Below are 23,604 nucleotides of genomic sequence, written 5' to 3'. Positions count from 1 at the left end.
TACTACAATATAATGCCTAATAGCAAGAAAATTTTAAATAAAATAGCAAGGGAAAGTTTTTTATATCAGCAACTCAGACTGATGCTGAAAAGGTGACTGTGGTGGCCTTATGTACCAGAGGTAGTGAATTCTACAGTTATACTCACATCTGCACGAATGAAGTGCTCACTTTTTAAATAAAGCTCCCAGCCAGATTTCTAAGGCTATGGCATTTGTCAGATGACAGATCTCGAAACTGTACTCAGGCATCCTACACTGCTCTCATTTTCTCCCCTAGAGCCAAATGTGTACATGAATATTTTGCTAATACTGCACTTCCATGTAAATGCTAAATAATCCTAATGAACATCTCTGAATTCTTGGGAATCCTAGCACAGCTATCATCTAGTGCTGAGCTGGGCTCACTCAAAGGTGCTTTGTACTTTGTTTTTCACTCCTGTGGAATTATTATTGTGGTACATCCAAGCTAAAAACTGACAAACTTTAACTATAAAACTCATACAAATTTTAAACTTTTAAGAGGGTGGCATTTCATATTTTGGCTCTTGCAGTACTTTTTAGAAGATGAAGCCACATGGAGTTTCCATCTGGCTTAACGCTTGAAGCAGTCTCTGATCCTGAAGTGTTAATTATTCACTGAAGTAAGTGGATTTAAGCAAAACTATCAGTTATCCAAGTAACTACTTTATTGAAAGGAAACCTAAAGCAATTCATGTAATTAACCAATAGCAGTTATAAACATCGAGGGACCAAATCAGGAAACACTTCAGTAAAACCCAAGCGCCCATTTAACAGCTCTCCATGGAAGCCTGTACTTCTACTTGACTCTTTTGAAATGATGGTCCACAAGAAATCTCAAGAGAAATGGGAACTTTCCTTGCCGTCATCATCAGACCATTAAGTGGTCCATGAATTTTCATGTGCCTTCTATCTTACCATACTGCCAAAGAGGGGACACATCTGACGACTACCCAAAGAAAACGAAGGAAAAAATGCTTCAGAAAACAGAAAAGACATAAAAAGATTCTGGATCAGCTAGGAAAGCCTAAATGATGACTTCCTACAGTCTGATATCTGAAAAGTAGCTAAACATTGATCTTAATGCTTCTGATGGAAGACAAAGAATAAACTGGTTTACTCCAGGTCTGCAACTTACTGTCCGTGAAACTTGTGACCTTTTTATGTACTTGAGAAAGTGACTCAACTTCTCTAGGACTCAGTCTCCACATGTGTTGAATGAAGAGGTTGGGATCAGATGATCCCTAAAGTCCCTTCCACAACTAAACATGAGGATCCTGTAATAATCAATGACCTATTTCCCAAGGATAATGGCAACTAAAAATTGAAAGAGGAGCACACTACTCACTGGTTCAAAAATTTTGGGGGGCTTCTTATTGTCACTAGGATAAAATGCAAACACCTTAAGGTCTGATAGTAAAAGTAATCACCAATCTGGCAGCAAAGACAGCATGCAGAAGGTGATGAAGGGCTGGCCTTGGAGACCGAGAAAACTAGGGGCAGGCATGCCTTTGACATATACTGGCCATGTGACAATGGGGACACTTAAGTTCTCAGTGCTCCATGACAATCTTTAAGATTAGAAGTTACAGATGCATTGTAGATATGCCTAAGAGGGGGTAGTTGGCATACTAGGAGTTCCCTACATGGAAGAGCTCAAAAGTCTGTAACTCCAAAAAGCAAAAACAAAACAAAACAAAAAAACCCAACCAATTTGGCACCAACCTATTTCTCCAGTTTTATTTTGCTACTCCCCTTCATTCCCTCTAAGTTCCAGAGTAATGGGACCACTTGCTTGAACTAGACATTCCATTTCCTTGTATTAGGAACAGGCTGACCACTATATCTGGAATGTGTTCTGTCCTGACAGTTGCCTTTCAGAATCCTTATCTTCTCTTCCTTCAAAGATCAGCATGGATACAATGTCCTCCATGGGACATTCTCCATAGAACAGTCCCCAGTTCTTAGCAGTCACTCCCTGTTCAAGAAACTAGACTGGCTCCTTATTACCCCTAGGAGCAAATATAAACTATTGTTTGTCATTTAAAGCCCTTTACAATCTGCTCCTAACTAATCTTGCAAGCCTTATAATCCACTACCATCCTTCATACACTATACTGCCTAGCCACTTTGACTTGTTACTATTCCTTAGACACAATGCCCCATATTCTGGAATGAACCCCTTCTTCAATTCCACCTCCCAGAAGTTCTACTTCCCTTCAAGATTAATTCAGCTTAGCCTCCCTCACGAAGATCCTCATCCCTCTAGTGTCTATTGTCCTTTCTTCCCTCTCCAAAGATCCACCCCACATCTAGTCTGTATATAACTAAGGACATACATATCACCTCCCCAGAGAGAATGTAAGCTGCTTGAGTGCTAGGACTGTTTTATTTTGGTCTTTTTTTATCGTTAGAGTCTATTACTGTGCCTTTCTTAAATGTTTGTTCATTGATTCTCTCCCACAGCAGACTTCCCTAGAGCTCCATCTATTCTTTTCCTTTCCTCTGCCCTTTATTACACTTATCCGTGTTCTTGTTCCCTCCCTTCTTAAAATATAAGCTCCTTGAGAGTAGGGAATAGTTCTTTAACTTTATATCTCTAGCCTCTTGTAGACTCTTAATAAAAAATATACTGAACTGAATTTCCAAGCATTTAGCATTGATCTTCATTGACATTGTATCTGAGGGAACACAAAAACCTCTACATGGTCAATTAACAGAAAACCACCCTTATTTTCTGGGCTTTCTAAATGAATAGTCACTGCAACAAGCATAGCAAGCTGAGACTAGCTGTGGACATCTCATCCTGCTCTAACTTTTGAGTTTAGCTGAAAGGTAGCACCCAATGGTGTACATGAGAAGAGGAAAATTTCTGGAACATAGACTGTACACTTAAGTCCTATCCCTTTCCCCATCTCTCAAGATCTTGGGGTTGTGTTCAGGAATAACCAGAAAAGATAAAGGTGGCATCCCCTTTAGCCAACTGCCATACTTCTAATCTACTCAGGAAAACTCTGCTTGAAGGATAAGGTAAGGAGATGGAGGAGGGAGAGAAGAAATGAGAAGAAATTTTATTCTTATTAAGGTTCCTTCAACTCTATGATTATTATTTATGCCATTCTTGTGAAAATGTTAAATGAAAATGTTGCAAGATCCATGCAGGCAATAATTCATATAGAGATAGTTGGTTTCACCCTATTAGATTACTCATCATTTTTCTTGAGTAGAATTGTGCCAATTCTTCCTTTTTAAAAGTAAAAAAAAAAACCCAACCAATTGTATACTTTGATTTCAGATACATTATTTGTCTTGGATTTCAATAAAAAGAATTGGCACAGCTCTACTTCTCAAGAAAAACCATGACATTTCACATAAGCTAAGTATTTCAAAGCAAATTTATAACCGAAAATTCCAATTTTCAGTGTAATTTTTATATTTTCTAATATGAATGGCTTAGGGTTTTTCTAACTTTTTTTCAGTGGAGTTTTGGTCCATGCCAACTGTTTAAGAAAAACAAAACTCTGATATTTTTTTTTTGGTGCTGGTTTGCAGAAATTAAACGCCATATAAAATCTGAGTGCTTTCCAGGACTGATTTTTCTAATCTCCTATTTCTACCTGTACCTCAGTAAAGGAAATAAGACAATTAAAATAAATTCAAGAATCAGCAGTTTGGATTGTCCCCACTCTCCCTCCAACAAAGGCAAAAGGTCATTGGAAACACAACTTAAACTCAAAAGAAAAAAAAAAACAGATTTAGGCAGCCAGTACTTAAAAAACACACATACACGATTTCCACCGTGTAAAAGGCATTTTACACAAAGATTTACTGCCATAGGATACATGTTGGGGAACTAGCCTTTGATTACACATTCCCTGAAATAACAAAGTATGAGAGGAAAGAACAATGGGAGTTCTGGCCATTTGTTGACAGTGGAAGCAAAACAGTATCATGAGATTTTCCAGGCTATGGTGTAATGTTATCTAATGAGAGAATTCTCACCATGTTTCTATGCACTCACGTGTATCTTGGGGAGAAGGTTGGGATAATACACACAGAAATGTGTTCAACAAAGTTAGGTGACTTGTTTTAGCAAAAAAAAAAAAAACATTGGCTAACTTCTAAAGCCATAGGTTGAGCTGTACAATAACGACAGAGATACACAACCCTTATATTTGTACACAGCAATTTAGGATTTGCTTTTTATTTAAATTTTTTCATCTCAATTAAAACCACTCCAAAAATTTGTATTTCCATATGCATTGTAGAATGGGAGGGGACTGCACTTGAAAATGTGAGCTTTTATTACACAGAGTTTGCTTTTCTTTTGAAGTAGATAAAAATTCCTAATAATTTTCAAAGCTTTCCTGCTTGTCTGTGATTCATTCTAGTCTTCTTTCTGTTCTAATTTTTTTCAAGCCTATCCCCACCTACCTTTCTCAATTAATATCTAAAACCCTCCCCCCCAAAATCCTTAAAACAAATATGCACAGTAAACCTAGTAGCATATGTCTTGTTCTACATCCTGGGTCTATCTTCTCTGTCAGGAAGTGATAGCATGCTTTATCAACAATACTCTAGAAGTGTAGATGGTCATTACATTGATCAGAAACCTTAAGTCTTTCAAAGTTGTTTACCTCTACAATGTTTTTGTTGCTGTATAATTTTTTTCTCCTGATTCTACCCACTTTACTCCACATTAGTTTATAAAGATATCATTAGGTTTCCCTGAAACCATGTCTTTCATCATTTCTTATAGGCAATAATATTCCATTGCATTCATATACCATAATTTGTTCAATTAGTCTTCTATTGATGGGCACCCCCCTTCACATCCTGTTCAATTCCACTATAAAAAGAGTTAATATAATATTTTGATACGGACTGGTCTTTTTCCTCTTTCTTTGATGTCTTTGTGGTAGAGATCTAGTATTGTATGATTGGGTCAAAATTTATGTACAGTTCAGTGACTTTTCAAGCACAATTTCAAACTGGTTTCCAAAATGGCCGGATGAACTCATAGCTTTACCAACAATACATTAATGTACTTGTTTTCCCACACTTCCTCTAACATTTGGAGGATTTTTTAAATATGGTTGCTGATAGTTTAGATTTCTTCCTTCAAAAACTGCCTGTTCATCAATTAGGGAATGGCCATTGGTAGCATAAATTTGAATTAGCTCTTTATATATCTTGGAAAACCAGAGAAACTGCAAAAATTTTGCCCCAGTTTTTTCCTTGTGATATTAGTTACACTGGTTCGGTTTTTGCAAAAGGTTTTTTTTTTTAATTTTATAAAATCAGAATTCTTCACTTTATCATCTGTGATCTCTTCTGTCCTTTTTTTGGTCATGAACTCTTACCCTATCCCTAGAAGGGAAAGGTGATTTCTTCCTTGTTCCTCTGACTTATTTATGATGTGAACTTTTATATCTAAGACATGTATCTGTTCAGAGCATGCTTTGGCATGTGTTGCAAGGTGCTGACCTAAAGCTAATTTGTGTGAGACTTTCCAGGTTTAGCAGTACTTTTTAGTCAAATACTGAGTCCTTGCCCCATTAGCTGAGGTTTTTGGATTTATCAAATACAAGACTACTGTGTTTGTTTTCTTCTCTATATTAAGTACCCACCTAATCTCTTTCACTGATCAACTCTACTTTTAACTAGTACCAAATCATTTTGATGATCACTGCTTTATAGTACCCTTTAAAATCTGACACTTCTAACTTCTCCTGCTTCCCCCTTTTTTCATTATGTTCCTTAAGATTCTTGACCTTTTCTTCCTCCAAATGACACTAAACATAATTCTCCTTAGCTTCATAAGATTACCCTTTGGTAGTTTGATTAGTATAATAATTTAAAGCAGTATCATCATTTTTATTATATTGGCAGGGTCTATCCATGAGTGGTTAATATTTCTCCACTTATGTACATTGGCATTTCTATAAAGTGTTTTATAGCTTTATTCACGCAGTACCTCTGTATTTCTAGTTATGTAGACTCTCATTTTATATAATACATATTCATTTTGAATGAATTTATATTTGAAATTTTGAATTTATTTTGAATTTATATAATCTATATTTATTATTTGAATGAACTGAATATCTTCCTGCTTAGTTTTGTTGGTAATATGCAGAAATACTGATAATTTATGTGGATGTACTTTACATCCTACAAGTATGCTAAAGGTGTTGTTTCAATTATTTTTAGTTCATTTACTAAATTTCACAAAGTAAACCATCACATTTGCAAGAACCAATAATTTTGTTTCCTCTTTACCTATTTCTTGTTCACACAATTTATTTTTTCCTCATTTCTATAGTTAGCATTTTTAGTACTATGTCAAATATTGCTGGTGATAATGGACATCCTTGCTTTCCTACTGATCTTATTCGAAAGGCCTATCTTTGCTACATATAATTCTGGCTCTTGGTTTTAGATAGATACTATTATACATATTAAGGAAAAGCATAATTATTACTGTGCTTTCTAACGTTTTTAACAGAACTTGGTATTGAATGTTGTCAGAAGACTTTTCTGCATCTATCAGCATAATGTGATTTTATAATTTTCCTAATTTTGAATGCTGCATTCCTGTAAAAATTCAACCAATTCATAATGTATAATATTTTAATAGGCTACAGTAGCCTCTCTACTCATATTTTATTTATAATTTTTGCATAAATGTTCACTAGGGATAATTGTACTTTTTCTCCTCTATTAATCTGACTTAAGTATCAATATCATATTGTATCATATCAAGTTACCATAGAAAAGAGTCTAATAGAACCCTTTCTCTTCCTATTTTTGTAATTTAGGTAATATTAAAATTAATAGTTTTTTGAAATGTCTGATAACATTTGCTTATAAAACCATCTTGTGTTATAATTCCTTGCCTACTAAGGTCATTCATTTATGACTTTTGCAATTTCTTTTTCTGAGGTTAAGTGTTCTATTTCTAAATCTGTTTCCCCGTTGAGTTGAATATAGTTCTACATTTAACTCTTTGTGTGCAAGCGTGTGGGTGCATTTTACCTTCCTTTGACCAGTTCAGATAACAGCAAGGTTCAAGGAATGCCTATTCCCCCTCCACACACCCTTTCCTTCTTATTTATGTAGTCCTCTACTTGTACAACACCCAAATTATTTGAGATGGTATATTTCCCTACCTTCCTCACCCTTTCTTTTTTACTATACTGCCCCCCCCATTTTCCTTAAGATGGATCATAACATAATAAATCCTATCATAGGTTCCCTGTATTACTGAACTCCTGTTGTGACCCTTAATGATATTTTAGCTCTGAGGAGACACATCTCTTTTCCTCCTATTAGAACGTAAGCTCATCCTTGAATAATACCTTATAACTCTATAAACATACCTACTACTTTCTATGTTTCTCTTGATTCTGATGTTTGTATCTCACAGTTCCTATTCAGCTCCAGTCTTTTCAACAGGAATGCTTAGAAGTTCTCTATTTTATTAAAAGATTGTTGCTTGGTGGCTAAGTTATTCTTGGTTATAAGTCTGTATCTTAGAACATTCAGAATATTTTATTCCATCTTCTTTGTTCCTTTATATTGGTAGCTGCTAACATACTTGAACTCTTTCTTTATGGAAACTTGAAGGATTTTTTTCTTTGAACTACCAGCTCTGGATTTTTCTATGATGTTCCTGGGAGCTTTCATTTTGAGAATTATTTTAGGAAATGTAGATTCTGTTTTCATTTTGTCCTTTGGCTCTCATAAGTCTGAGCCATTTTCATTCATATTTTCTTGAAACACGGTGCCCAGATTCCATTTTTAGTTATGAATCTCATGTATCCCAATGAGTCTTAGATTTTTATTCTCCTTGACCTGCATTCCATGTCAAGTCTTTGTTATATGAAATACCATATTTTTCTTTTTTTTCCCCTTAATCTTTTGACAATGTTTTGACATTCCTTGTTGTCTAATGGGATGTTAACTTCCATTTGGTCCATGCTAATTTTTAAGGCATTCATTACTTAAATAAGGTTTCAAGCTTTTTATACTAAGCTACTAGGGCAGCTAGATGGCTCAGAGGACAGAGCACTGGGCCTGGAATTGGGAAAACCTGAGTTCAAATTTGGCCACAGAACTTTTACCAGCTGTGCTACCCTGGGCAAATCACTTAACTTCTCTTTACCCAATCCACTGGAGAAGAAAATGACAAACTACTCCAGTATCTTTGCCAATAAAACTTCATGGACAGTATGGTCCACAAGGTTATGACTGAGTCGAACATGACTGAAAAACAAAAACTAAGCTATTATTCTCCTTCCAAATTTTTCCTCTAACATTTTCATTTTTCTCTAATTCTTTTAAGTATCACTTCATTTCTTCTAGGAATTCTAGTTTATTTTGTGTCCAAGATATGAATGGGTTGGTTTTTTTTTTGATGTTTGGCTTATAGATATTGTAGAGTTATTCTATTTTTTTTTTTCAGTTTGCATTTGGGACTTCTCAGTCTCCATAACAGCTCTTTACTACTGGTGTCTTTTTTATTTATTCATTCACCCAGTCTTACTTCCTGACTTCCTTTGTGGTAGGGCCAGGGTCTGCACATTTCCAGAGAGAATACTGATCCTTGTTTGGTCTTCATCTCCAATATATGTTGACGCTTTCTTAGAATAGTGTTTTGTTCTCCAAAGATCTAACAGGGAGGGAAGAGACTCAGGCTAAGGAGCCATCAACTTTCAGTGTACTCTAAGTGGTCTTATCTATGGCAAAGTCTGATAGCTACCCTCCTGGTATGAGCTTTACAAGCTGTCAGAAACATTTAGCTTTTAACCAATCAAGTAACATTTATTAAGTGCCAAGCACTGTGCTAAGTGGTGGGGAGAGAAAAAGAGGCAAAAGACAGTCCCTGCCCTCAAGGAATTCAATCAAATGAGGGAGACAGCATAGAAACAAATACATAAAAGCAGTAGGAAGTCACTAGAACTGGGGGTTGGGAAAGGCTTCCTGTAGAAGATATAATTTTAGTCACAATTTAAAGGAAGCCAAAGAAACCAGTAGGCAGAGTTGAGAAGGGAGAGTATTGCAGTCACGGAGGACAGCCTGAGAAGATACCTAGAGCCAAAGGATGGAGTATCTCGTTCTATATGGCCAGGAAGCCAGTATCACTGGATCAAAGAGTATATGTCAAGGAAAAAAAGTGTAAAAAGAACCAAAAAGTAGGAGCTCCCAAGGTTATCAAGGGCTTTGAATGCCAGACACAGCATTTTGTCTTTGCTCCTGGAGGCAAAAGGGAGACACTGGAGTTTACAGAGTAGCTAGGTGATGAGGTTGGACCTGTGCTTTAGGAAAATCACTGATGCCTGGATAAATGATAGATTAGAGTGGGAAGAAGTTTTGTGGAAGATAGCTTGGAGAGGGAAGACATTAAGTTAGAAGTGTAGAAGAGGTAAAAATAATAAAGTAGAATTTGTCATCTTTAGCAATGTGGACTTCATTCATTGAACTGTTGGCCATGAAAGTGAGCAATATGAGTTTCCATCTTTCTGACATGGCAAAGCTTTGGCCTAGGTAAGAAACATGCTGACTAACTTGTTCCAGCATCTCAACACTTCACACTATATTCCTGACCAGCTAAGGCCAGTTAGCATACCCTCTTACTCTTGGCCACAAGCCTGCCCACCCCCTGCTCAGCCTCCCCAGACACACGGCCTTCCTCTCTGCTTCTTTCCCTCTCCAAATATACACATGTGAAAGCAAAGTCAACATCACTTACACACATCCCTGAGCTCAGGGGTTAATGGATTGTCATTGTTCATGTAGGTTGTGGGACTCGATTTCCTGCCAGGTTGATTTGAGCATTTGTTTGACTTCCTCATTCTTTTTCCTTTAGGATTAACTCTATTCAACGTCCTTTCCCCTCAGGACCCTAATTGCATTTAAATAGTCATGGGAATAGCTCATAATGAGAGTTTACATTAGAACATGTTTCCATTTGTGGAGCATCTATATATGAGCATATTTGTAACCACCCAATAATATATTACCCATACATGGTCTTTGTTTTAAATGCTATTCATAGTTTTGTTACTAAAGTTTACACAAAACTAGTTTAGTAAATGTTAATGAAGAAACATTTTATAATTACACTTGAGAAAATGAGAGCACATATCAATATTTTCAGTATTTTGCACACTGTAGGTACATAATCAATGGTGAATGAAAGAAAAAATTTTATTCATTTTTATTTGCTTCATTGTTGTTCAATCATTTCAATTATGTCTGACTTTCAGTGACCCATTTGGTGTTTTCTTAGCAAAGATACTAGAACAGTTTGCCTTTTCCTTCTCCAGCTCATTTTACAGATGAAGACACTGAGGGAAACAGGGTTAAATGACTTATCCAGGATCACACAGCTAATATCTGGTACTGACTAAGAAATAGAATGTTGGATCGTGGAATAGATTATGTACACAGTAGTAAATGACCATAGTAACCTAGTGTTTGATAAAACCAAAGAGCCAAACTTTCAGGGTAAGACCTTACCATTTGACAGAAATTGCTGGGAAAACTGGAAAATGACTTGGCAGAAATTAGGTATAGTAGGGGCAGTTGGGTGGCACAGTGGATAGAGCACCGGCCCTGGAGTCAGGAAGACCAGAGCTCAAATCCAGCCACAGGCCAAACACTTGACACTAGCTGTGTGACCCTGGGCAAGTCACTTAACCCCAATTGCCTCACAAAAGTAAAACAAGAAAGAAATTAAGCATAGACCAATATCTCACATTATATACCAAGAGAAGGTAAAAATGGACAAAAGATTTCTATATAAAGGGTGGCATCATAAGCAACTTACAGCAGTATAGAAATTTTTACATGTCAGATCTATGGATAAGGGAAGAGTTTATGACCAAACAACAGGTAGAGAGGATCACAGGAAATGAAATGGATAATTTTGATTACATTAAATTAAAAGGCTTTTGCACAAACAAAACTAATGTACCCAAAATTTGAAGGAAAACAAGAAACTGGTATAGAATTTTTGCAGCAGGTTTCTCTGATAAAAAATATAGGAAGTGAGCCAAATTTATAAAGATGAGAGATGCTCCAGTTGTTAAATGGTCAAAGGACATGAACAGGTGGTTTTCAGAGGAATAAATCAATGTTATCAACAGTTACACGAAAAAAAAAATGCTCTAAATAACTACTGATTGAAGAAATACAAATTATGACAACTCTGAGAAACCATCCCACACCTATCAGATTGACTAATATAACAGAAAAGGAAAATGATAAATAGTGGAGGGGATGTGGAAAAATTGGGACACTAATGCACTTCTGATAGAGTACTAGTACAACCATTCTGAAAAACAATTTGGAACTACACCCAAAGGGCTAAAAAACTGTGTATACATCCTTTGACCTAGCAATAGCACAATTAGTTCTGTATCCCAAAGAGATTAAAGGAAAAGGACCCACGTGTACAAAAATATTTCTAGCAGCTCTTTTTGTGGTGTCAAACAAATGGAAATTGAGAGGATGTCTAGCTATCAGGGAATGACTAAAGGTGTGGCACATTATTCTGATGGAATATCACTGTGCTATAAGAAATGATGACCAGGATGAATTCAGAAAACCTGGGAAGACTTACATGAACTGATGCAAAGCGAAGTGAGTTGTACATAGTAACAACAAAATTGTAAAGATGATAAACTGTGAAAAACTTAACTACTCTGATCAAGACAATTATCCAAAAGAATTTCAAAGGATCCAGGATGAAAATTGCTATCTACCTCCAGAGAGAGAACTGATGAACTCTTAGTACAGACTGAAGCAAAGTTGTTTTTTTTAATTTCTATAAATGTTTTATATGACTTCATATATTAAAAAAAACAAAAAGCTAACAGTGGAAACTACATGCAAACTATTATAATACAAAGCAAGCTACATACAAAATAAATAGGAAATAATTAACAGAGAGGAGGTTTCCCTGTAGAAGGTGAAATTTTAGGTAGGATATAAAGGAAACCAGGGAGTTAAATAGAACAGAGGAGAAAGCCTGTGTTTCAGCTATGGAGGACAACCAAAGAAACTGCCTGAAGCCAAGAAACAGAATCTCTTGTTTATGGAGCAGCTAGGAAGCCAGTATCACTCGACATCTGGGAGTGAGGTGTAAGAATACTGGAAAGGTATGAGGGAATTAGGTTACGAAAGGCTTTGGATGCCAAACAGCATTTTGGATTTTCTCCTGGAAATAATGGGGAGCTCTAAGCAGAAGGGTGACTTGATAGAATTTGCACTTTAGGAAAATTACTTTGGCTGAATGGAGGATGGATTGGGGAGAGGCTTGAGGCAGGCCGACCCACCTGCAGGGGATTTCAGTAATCAAGGCATGAGGTGAGAAGGGGATATGTTCAAGAGACACTACAAAGGTGAAATCAGCAGGCCTTGGGGGAGAGAGGGGGAGGAGTCCAGGATAACTCCTAGGTTGAGAACCTGGGGGACTGAAATGGGAAAGTTAGAAAGTGGAGAGGGTTTGGGGGAAAGAAAATGAGTCCTGTTTTGGATACGTTGAGTTTAAGATGTCTACTGGACATCCAATTAGAGGTCTTAAGTGAGTTTAAGTCTCACATACCAATTTTTGCAACTGCCCTGTTATACCTAAATATTGCCCTCTCCACTGGTATAGATTGTAAACCATCTAGGCCTTCTCAGTCTGGGCATTTCTTGTCCATGTTTTCCTATATTCTCTACAGAGGCTTTGCCCAGTGTGCCAGAGATTTTACACTTTATAGGGATGAGCAGAGCACTCACGTTATCCTTCTGTTATGCTTCACCCATGCCACACAGATGGCCATGCTCTTTTTCAACACATATTTCTTCTTTGATGTCCCTAATGCCCCCTCCTCAAGAAGCAGAATCATCAGAAATATGCCACAGCATGAATGAGTTTGTTATAGACCTCTCCACTGCTCTCTGGGTCACCCACAACATTAATTCCTCGGAAGTTGTCATGGTCCAAGATTTACAACCACACTGAAACTACATAATTTCTCATATTCAATCAAGCCTACTCTTCTTCCTATCTAGTTCTGGACCCAGCTCATTATCTAACTATCGCCTAACAAACATGTACTGATAGACTCTATCAACCAACTACTCATTCAACTAAATGTCAGTCTGGACAACAGACATTTCAAATTCATTTTATTTTTCCTACATAAATAATCATGTATCTCACTGAGGAGGCCCTGTAATGTTCTGGGGCTTTATGTAAACTGTACCATATCACCTGCAAGCAGGAACATGTCATGGAAGATGTCACAGCCTGCAGTGAATTCTCCCACTGGAATTCTGTGCAAAAATAAAGAGGCTTTTAACATTAATAATCAGCAGTTTGTTTAATGTTCCCCAACACTGCAGTTGTTTAAAAAAAATTTCCATGATCTTAATATATGCATGAGAAACTCTTTGCTAGAAAACAGCCTATAAGGATGTGTTTTACTGTACCATCTTTTTACTGTATATCTTTTTGAGGATTAAAAAAAAATCTCATCAGACACTTGTATTTACTGTTAGTATATTGCTCGACTATAAAGATGTGGTCTGCAGTAGTGAATTGACGGTGAAAGCCTTAATGTATTCCCTTCTTATGCTTTCATCAAAAATATACTCTCAACACATATGTGGATGATTCTCATAAAATGTTTACAAAGATGAGACAGTAAGCAAATGGATTAGCATTTTTGGTGGCCTCTTGGCCACATTTTTGGATATTAATATACTCTGATTTTCTTTCCGTTCTTCTGACATGTTTGCCTGCCTGAGATATATTGTAAAAACACTCTTTAATGCTTTCAAGACTGTGTTGGCTGTGTACTTGGTCTACTCCAGGGGTGGGGGACCTGCGTCCTCAAGGCCACATGTAGCCCTCTAGGTCCTCAAGTGCAGCCCTTTGACTGAATCCAAACCTCATTGTTTTGTGAAGTTTGGATTCAGTCAAAGGGCCGCACCTGAGGACCTAGAGGGTCATATGTGGCCTCGAGGACGCAGGTCCCCCACCCCTGGTCTGAGCTTCATCTTTCTAAGTGTCATCTCCACTTCTCTACATGACTCATCAAGGACTGTTGCATTAGAGTATACATGGTGTTTCCTCTGATACTGATGATAAAAATCAATTGCTATACATCTATTTTTGTCCTCCTGCTAGCTTTTTTCTATATATGTTCTTAATACTTTCCCCAATTACATGTAAAAATAATTTTTTACACTTCTTTAAAATTCTGAGTTCCAAATTCTCTCCCTCCCCTCCCCCTTCACTGAGAAGTCAAGCAATTTTATATGGCTTATACATGTGCAGTCACGTAAAACATATTTTCATAGTGGTCATACTGTGAAAGAAAACACAGACCCAAAAAAACCCCAAGAAAGTTAAGAAAGTTAAGTTTCAATCTCATTGATTCTAGCAGTTCTTACTCCACAGGTGGATAGCATTTTTGATCATTAAGTCCTTTACAATTATCTTAGATCAGTATTAGTGTTACCATGGCTGAGAATACCTCTTTCACAGTTGATCATCGTACATTATTGCTGTTACTGTGCACAATGTTCTTCTCACTTCACTCTGCATCAGTTCATCTAACTCTTTCCATGCTTTTCTGACAGCATTCTGCTCATCATTTCTTAGCACATAATAGTAATCCATCACAATTATATACCACAATTTGTTCAGCCATTCCCTAACTGATGAGCATCCCTTCAATTTCCAATTCTTTGCAACCACAAAAAGAGCTGCTATAAATATTTCTGTACCAATATGTCCCTCTTCCTTTTCTTTCATCTCTTTGGTATACAGACCTAGTGGTGATATTGCTGAGTCAAAGAGTACATGCACAGCTTTATAGTCCTTTTGGCATAGTTCCAAACTGCTCTCCAGAATGGCTGGATCAGTTCACAATTTCACCAACAGTTTATTAGTGTACCTATTTTCTCTCATCCTCTCCAGCACTTATCATTTCTGATAGGTGTGAGGTTGTACCTCAGAGTTGTTTTAATTTACATTTCTCTAATCAATAGTGATTTAGAGCATTTTTCATATGATTATAAATATCTTTGATTTCATCATCTGAAAACTGTCTGTTCATGCCCTTTGACTATTTATCAATTGGGAGATGACTTGTATTCTTATAAATTTGACTCAGTTCCCTATAATATTTGAGAAATGAAGCCTTTAATCAGAGAAACTACTGTAAATTTTTTTCCACAGTTTTATGCTTTCCTTCTAACTTTGGCTCCATTAGTTTTGTTTGGGTAAAATCTTTCTTAATTTAATATAATCACAACGATCCACTTTACAACCTATAATGCTATCTCTTGTTTGATCATAAATTTTTCCCTTATGCATAGATCTGATAGGTGAACTATTCCATGCCCCCTTGATTTGCTTATGGTATCATCCTTTACATCTAAATCACATAATCCACTCTATCCACTTCCATTTTATAGATCACCCATTCACATTAGTAGTTATGATTACTATGTATTTCCTGCTATCATACTTTTCCCCATTTATCCTTTTCTCTTTCTTTCACCATATCCCTCCCCAAAAGTAATTTGCTTTTGACCACTGACTCCCCCAATCCACCCTCCCATCTACCAGCCCCCTTTCTCTTGCTCCCATCCCCTTCTACTTCCCTATATGGCAAAATCAATCTCTATATACAACTGAGCATGCATGCTATTCCCTCTTTGAGCCAATTCCAATGAGAGTTAGGTTCAAGCATTGCCTGCCACCACCCCCTCCACTCTATCCACTATAAAAGCTCTTCTTTTTTTTAAATATGAATTTATTTATTTTTAGTTTTCAACATTTACTTCCACAAGATTTTGAGTTCCAAATTTTCACCCCATCTCACCCCTACCCCAAGATGGCATGCATTCTGAATACCCCTTCCCCTGGTCTGCCCTCTCTTCTATCTCTCCCCCCTTCTCTTATCCCCTTCCCCTTCTATTTTCCTGTACAGCAGGATAGACTTCTGTACCCCATGTCCTGTATTTCTTATTTCCAAGTTGCATGTGAAAACATTTTTTTAAACATGTTTTAAAACTTTGTTCCAAATTTTCTCCCTTCCTCCCCCCCACCCACCCTCATTGAAAAGGCAAGCAACTCAATATAGGTATACATGTGCAGTTATGCAAAACACTTCCATAGTAGACATGTTGTGAAAAACTAACTCTATTTCCCTTAATCCTATCCTGCCCTCCCATTTATTCTATTCTTTCTTTTGACCCTGTCCCTCCTCAGAAGTATTTGCTTCTGATTACCCCCTTTCCCAATCTGCCCTCCTCTCTATCACCCCCTGCTCTCTTGTCCCCTTCTCCCCCTATTTTCCTGTAGGGTAAGACAGATTTCCATACCCAATTGAATGTGTATGTTATTCCCTCCTTAAGCCAAATCCTACGAGAATAAGATTCACTCATTCCCTCTCACCTTCCCCTGTTTCCCCTCCACTGTAAGAGCCTTTTCTGTTTTTTTTATGAGATAATTTACCCCATTCTACCTCTCCCTTTCTTCTTCTCCTAGTATAATCCTCTCTCATCCCTTAATTTTATTCTCCAGATATGACCCCTTAATCTTCAACTCACCCTTGCCTCACTTCTCTCTCTCTCTCTCTCTCTCTCTCTCTCATATACACACACATACATATAATTTTTTCCCTCCAACTGCCCTAATACTGACAAAGGTCTCATGAGTTATAAATATCATCTTTCCATGCAGGAATGTAAACAGTTCAACCTTAATAAGTCTCTTATGATTTCTCTTTCCTGTTTACCTCTTCATGTTCCACTTGAGTCTTGTATTTGAAAGTCAAATTTTCTATTTCTCTTTTCATCAAGAATGCTTGAAAGTCCTCTATTTCACTGAATGACCATTTTTTCCCCTGAAGGATTATACTCAGTTTTGCTGGGTAGGTGATTCTTGGTTGTAATCCTATCTCCTTTGCCCTCTGGAATATTATATTCCATGCCCTGCAGTCCTTTAATGTAGAAGCTGCTAAATCTTGTGTTATCCTGATTGTGTTTCCACAGTACTTGAATTGTTTCCTTCTGGCAGCTTGTAATATTTTCTCCTTGACCTGGGAACTCTGGAATTTGGCTCAATATTCCTAGGAGTTTTCCTTTGGGGATCTCTTTCAGGAGGAGATCTGTGGATTCTTTCAATTTCTATTTTGCCCTCTGGTTCTAAATATCAGGGCAGTTTTCCTTGATAATTTCTTGAAAGATGATGTCTAGGCTCTTTTTTTGATCATGGCTTTCAGATAGTCCAATAATTTTTAAATTCTCTCTCCTGGATCTATTTTCCAGGTCAGTTGTTTTTCCAATGAGATATTTCACATTTCATTCTTTTGGATTTGTTTTACAGTGTCTTGATTTCTCATGAGGTCACTAGCTTCCAATTGCTCTATTCTAATTTTTAAGGAAGTATTTTCTTCAGTAATCTTTTGGACTTCCTTTTCCATTTGGCCAATTTTCTTTTTAGGGCATTCTTCTCCTCATTGGCTTTTTGGACCTCTTTTGCCATTTGGGTTAGGCTATTTTTTAAGGTGTTATTTTCTTCAGTATTTTTTTGAGTCTCCTTTAGCAAGCTGTTGACTTGTTTTTCATGATTTTCTTGCATCACTCTCATTTCTCTTCCCAGTTTTTCCTCTACTTCCCTTACTTGCTTCTCAAAATCCCTTTTGAGCTCTTCCAAGGCCTGGGACTGATTCATATTTTTCTTGGAGGCTTTGGATGTAGGGGCTTTGACTTTGTTGTCTTCTTCTGGTTGTATACTTTGATCTTCTTTGTCAACCAAAGTAAGATAATATAGTCTGACTCTTTTTGCTCTGCTTGCTCATGATCCCAGCCAATTACTTGAGTTTTAAACTCTTTGTTAAGGTAAGAGTATGCTTCCAATGTGGAGAATGTACTGTCCCAAGCCTAGGGGGTTTGTGTAGCTGTTTTCAGAGATACTTGTAGGAACCTGTTAATTTTCAGTTCTTCCAAGTAAGTATGATAAGGGGTGAGGTGTTTACTCCTTTCCTGGCCTGTGCTCTGGTCTATTAGTGACCACAAGCACTCCTTTCTGTCCCCTAACTGTGAGGAGGTTTTTCTCTGCACAACCACTACAAGCTCCACCATGCCAGCACTCCTCCTCACCCCAGGACTGCCACCCAGAACTGTGACCCAGATCCAAGCACGGGCAAAGCAAGAGATTCCTGCCTCAGCACTGGCAAAGAGATCCCTGCAATCCCTCTCTGATCAGCCACTGGATTTCCCCCTCAGTCTGTGGACCAGAAGTTCAGGAGGCAGCTGTGCCCCCCTCCCCGGCCCAAGGGCCACACTCTCAGGGAACTGGAGCCAAGACCCTGCACTCCTCTCTCAGCACCGCAGAAACAGACTTTTTCCACTGACCTTCTAAGTTGTCTTTGGCATTCCTGGGTTGAGAAGTCTGGAAGCCACCACAGCTGCCCACAATTCAGTCCTCCGATGCCTGCTCCAGGTTCCCTGTGGCCTGTGTGCCCACACCACACTGCACTCCTCTATCTGTCCAGAGCAATATACCTTTCTGATCAATCATCCAGATTGTCTTAGGCTGGAAATTTGTTTCACTCTGTCTTTTTGTGGGTTCTGCTGCTTTAGAATTTGTTTAGAGCCATTTTTTATAGGTATTTGGAGGGGTTTGGAGGAAAGCTCAAGCAAGTCACTGCTTTCACTCCACCATCTTGGCTCTGCCCCCTATTAAAGCTCTTCTGCCCCCTTTTATGTGACATAATTTACCCCATTCTACCTCTTAATTGTAGTGCTAGCTCCTTTGCCCTCCAGAATATCATATTCCAAGCCTTCTAATCCTTTAATGTAGAAGCTGCTACATCTTGTGTTATCCTGATTGTGGCTCCATGATACTTAAATTATTTCTTTCTGACTTCTGGCAATATTTTCTCCTTTACCTGGGAGCTCTGGAATTTGGCTTTAATATTCCTGGTATTTCATTTTGAGATCTTTTTCAGGAGGTGACTGGTAGATTCTTTCAATTTCTATTCTACCTTCTGGTTCTAAGATATCAGGGCAGTTTTCCTTGTAATTTCTTGAAAGATGCTGTCTAGGCTCTTTTTTTCATCATGGCTTTAAGGCAGTCTAGTAATTCCTGAATTATCTCTCCTCAATCTATTTTCCAGGGCAGTTGTTTTTCCAATGAGTAGTTCGCAATTTCTTCTATTTTTTTCATTCTTTTGATTTTGTCTTACTGTTCCTTGGTGTCTCATGGAATCATTAGCTTCCACTTGTCCAATTCTAATTTTTAAGGAATTATTTTCTTCAGCGAGCTTTTGTACATCCTTTTCCATTTGTCCAATTCTGCTTTTTAAGGAGTTCTTCTCTTCAGTGAATTTTTATGCTTCTTTTACCATTTAGCCTATTCTGTTTTTTAAGGTGTTATTTGTTTCAGTATTCTTTCTGCCTTCTTAACAAAGCCATTGAGTTTTTTCATTATTCTCCTGTATCATTCTCATTTATTTTCTCAATGTTTCCTCTCCTTCTCTTATTTGATTTTTTAAATCTTTTTTGAGCTCTTCCAGGAATTCTTCTTTTGGGTTTTGTTTGTTTTTTGGCCCTGAGGCCAGTTCACATTTTTCTTTGAGGCTTTGCAAGCAGCTGTTTTAACCTTGTTGTCTTTCTCTGAGTTTGCATTTTGATCTTCCCTGTCACCATAGTAATTTTATGTGGTCTGGTTCTTTTTTGTTGGTGTTGTGTGCTCATTGTTCTAGCCTATATGTTGGCTTTTAACTTTTAAAGTTGAGTTCTGCTCCCAATGTGGAGGAGGCACTATCTTAGGCTTCAGGGTTTTTTTTGCACTGCTGTTTTCTGAGCTAGTTCTGGGGGTCTGTAAGCTTTCAGTTTTTCCAAGGTGGTATGATTTAAGGAGAGGAGTTGTTACTGCTCTCCTGTCCTGTGCTCTGGCGTGACCACAAGCATTCTTTTCTGTCTTGGAACTGTGTTCAAGGTCCCTACTCCTGTTAATGTTCTTTGCCACCCCGTGACAACATGGAACTGCATATGGGCAACACAGTAGCATTCTGGTCCCAGTGTCAGCAGAGTTCCCTGTAATCTCCTTTTGACCAGTTGTTAGACCCCATTACTGCCTGTCGGCTGAGAGCTCCAGAAACCACAGCCTCTTCTGCTGATTCAGTCACCTCCTAGACCTGCTGCTGGCTTGCTGGTGCATGGCAAGGAAAGACAGAGCTTTCCTACTGACCTTCTCAGTTGTCTTGGGCTGGAAAATTGTTTCACCCCATCTTTTTGTTAGTTCTGCTGCTTCAGAATTCTTTTTGAGACGTTATTTTAACATTGCTTGGAGGGGAATTTGTAAGAGTTTGGGCACATCTCTGCCTTTACATCTTTGCTCTACCCCTCCTCCCATAAATATTCTTAAGATGATTATGATTCAATCAGGTCCCACACCAGGCTTTCTCTAGATTTGTTTATGCTTCCACTATTTTTCAATTATTTGTATAATACTGTGCATAATTTTCTGCTGTCTGTCATCCTTTACAATTTCTTTTTTTCCACAAATGAACTTGGATTCAAAATAGGTGTTACCCTGTCATGTCTTTCCACTTGGCAAGGAGACCAATGACTTACTGGTGCCTTCAGACCTCTTTTGGTCTCTTCATTATCGTGACTGTTGTTTAATGATGTTAAAAGAATACAGATCATTAGTATTAGAAAAAAACACATGAATACCTCTTTCCTTTGTGAAAGGAAGCAATTTCTCCCTTATTTAAATTCCTATGACACTCATTAAATGTTTATAAGCTTCCCTTTGTAGATTATCTTTCTCATCTATATGCTTCTTAATTGCTATCTAAATGATAAATTTCCTGAGGCCAAAAACCAAGTCTTATAACGCTTTGTAACTCCCTTGGGTGCTTAGTACAATGCTTTATGCATTGAAAGCACTAAATATTTCTTGATTGACTGACTGATCTCCAACCCTGATCTTTTACCTCAACAATCTGTGGAGCTAACTTAATTAAGTCTTTACATTTCTCCTATCCATAGATATTTGCATTCCCAGGGCTCCCAAGCACCCAAATCTAAACATTAACAAACAGAACTCATGCCAAATGTTGGGAACTACTATACTAACTGCAATAAGGGACAGATAAAAAATAAGAAGATAGACACAATCCTTGATCTTAAGGAGCTCACATTCCCTTTGAGGAGATGGTATCCCACTATGCACTGATGACATTTTTGGAAGCTCCTGGGCCCCAAAAGAATTAGCAAAACTGCTGAAGTAGTCCATTTCTTACCTATAAACAAGAGATTAGAGTAGCACTGCACAGTGGATAGAATGCTTGGAGTCAGGAAGAGTGCTTGTCCATATCACATGGTATCACTTTCTTTAAGTAAATTATATCCATTCAAGAGCTATATAAATGTTAACTGTTATGAGTATTGTCCCTAACTACAAACCCAATGCTCTCCCTACTATGCCACACTATGCTTGCCAAAGGTTCACTCAATGAGACTCTAAAGGTTTTGAAAGCTCCAAGAATGTAAATTATGATAACCTGATACTGTAATGCTGGCTCGTCAGGCTGAGCAGGGTGGTATGCTTCCTGTAATCTCAGCTCCCAGGGAGGCTGAGGCTGGCAGATCTCTTGAGCTTGAGAGTTCTGAGCTACAGTGGGCTATACCAATCAGGTACTTGCACTAAGTTCATCACGAATACAACAAGCTCCAGGAGCAGGGACCACCAGATTGTCCAAGGAGGAGTCAACCAGCCCATGCATGAAAGTGAGCAAGTCAAAGCTCCCATGTTGATCAATAGTGGGATTGAGCCTCTGAGTAGTTCCTGTATTTCCAGCCTAGAGGGTATAGGAAAAGTCAACCAATTTTTAAGGGAAAAAAAAAAAGATGGCTTCCCAGAACTGTCCTAATACCAATTTCGGTCCCTTTTTTTTTTTTTTTGCCAAACCATACAAACAAAGCAGATGGAACTGCTATGGTTACCTTCTTCAAAGGGAGGAATAGATGTAGGTCAGATAACTGAAAATCAACCTTGTTGCTTTCCATTTTTCCAGGTCAATAAATGAGTGTGCCTCTTGAGATTTCTTTAACACTAGGGAAGCATGCAGCTGATATAGCTGGTCCTACTGAACCTCATGCCTCCCACCACCAAGCCTTCCTGAAAACCCTTGCCAGTGCAATGTTCAAAATATGTTCACCATTTCACTTCTCTGCTACTTGAAGCCCAAAACATTCTGCCTGCCTGCTGTTCAAGATTTCAATGCATTGGAGCCCTTATCATTGTGGATCTTTCATCAAAAGACATGGATCTCCCAACCCATTCACACCTGTCCCTCTGGGGATAAGGCATCCCAATAAATCCACCACAGGGGCTTCATCCAACAGCCTGGGGGCTTCCCTTGCATTCTCTTGACCTTGCATGGGTACCAATGAAGTGCATAGGTTGGCTATCAATTCATTTTTCCTTGCTCTTGCCAAAAGGCAAACCAATATTTTTTCCACCTGTACACTTCTCTGATTATGATAATTATAATGATAACAATAATAATAAAGGTAAGCTGTACTCCTGTCCACCATGCACTTCTAAGTGCCTTCATAACCTGCCTCTGTATTGCACATCTAATTTTATTGCTCACTCTTCCCTAATACGTACCTTTCAATCCCAGTGTATGTCTGTCCTTCTCACTCTTCTCAGTCCCACTTCTATCCTCTTCCAATCCCTCTGCCCCGTGCTCCTTGCCATTTCTGTATATCTGTCCATACTGTTTGCCTAATGGGCAACAATGTTGGGGATGGGGTGGTGTGAGACAGCAGTCCAAAACACACACACATACATATATATATATACACACACATATACATACATATATACATACACATACACTCCTCACATGCTGCTGCTAGCTTTTACAGCTTACATGTTTCCCTACCACAGGAACAGGGCCATAGCTCCAACCCGATGTGTGCTATGACAAGTGACTTATGTAGATTAATCAGGAATTTACCATTGTGGAGCTCACTGCAGTTCCTAGTTGTCCCCCATGTGCTCTGCTTACCAATTAATGAATTCTCTGACAACAGGAGAGGCATACTGGGCTGCCTCATAATTGGAAGCTGTCTTCCCACAGAACTCCTGAGAGAGCAAGGTGCATAGAAAAGCTGTTGTTGATTTATTGTAGGTTTACACCGAAGCATGCAAGATCACAAACCTCCATATATAAGATCAATTCCATGCTTCTACGGGCTTTGGAGATTGAACTTTGGGGCTAGGTGGTATTTTTTTTATTAGATTGTAATGATATTTTATCACCTACTGTAACTGTGTTACTGAGGGAAAAGCCATTTCCGGATTTTTAATAACAGTCTGGGCCAAGGTGCTTTGGATGTCTGCAGGCCATGAGGTCTCAGATATTAGGTTTTCTATTGATGTAGTCAATGCCTTCATTTAATGCTAGTGTACTTATGGATTGTTTTGGAAGTGACAGGACAATGGCCTTGAATGACAGGATTTACCATCCTGTTTCCCTATCCTGT

The 23,604-nt window shown here is 38.1% G+C and overlaps 1 long non-coding RNA gene across 2 annotated transcripts in view; it reads right to left on the bottom strand.

Annotated features, from left to right (window-relative positions):
• The window catches only part of LOC144454965 (uncharacterized), a 195,527-nt gene that overhangs the window by 117,974 nt on the left and 53,949 nt on the right, over positions 1 to 23,604 (bottom strand). The window contains exon 3 of one of the 2 annotated variants that reach the window (XR_013483527.1): positions 22,488 to 22,840. The exons of the other annotated variant lie outside the window; for it this stretch is intronic. This is a non-coding gene — a long non-coding RNA (uncharacterized LOC144454965). Of the gene's footprint in view, positions 1 to 22,487; positions 22,841 to 23,604 lie in introns of those variants that run through there. 2 annotated transcript variants of the gene reach the window in all.

Source organism: Phascolarctos cinereus, unplaced genomic scaffold (assembly GCF_003287225.1).
Source record: "Phascolarctos cinereus isolate Bilbo 61053 unplaced genomic scaffold, phaCin_HiC Scaffold_8;HRSCAF=390, whole genome shotgun sequence".
Classification (NCBI taxonomy): domain Eukaryota; kingdom Metazoa; phylum Chordata; class Mammalia; order Diprotodontia; family Phascolarctidae; genus Phascolarctos; species Phascolarctos cinereus.
The sequence above is the reverse complement of the archived record's forward strand: the minus strand, read 5'-3'. Positions and strand labels throughout refer to the sequence as shown.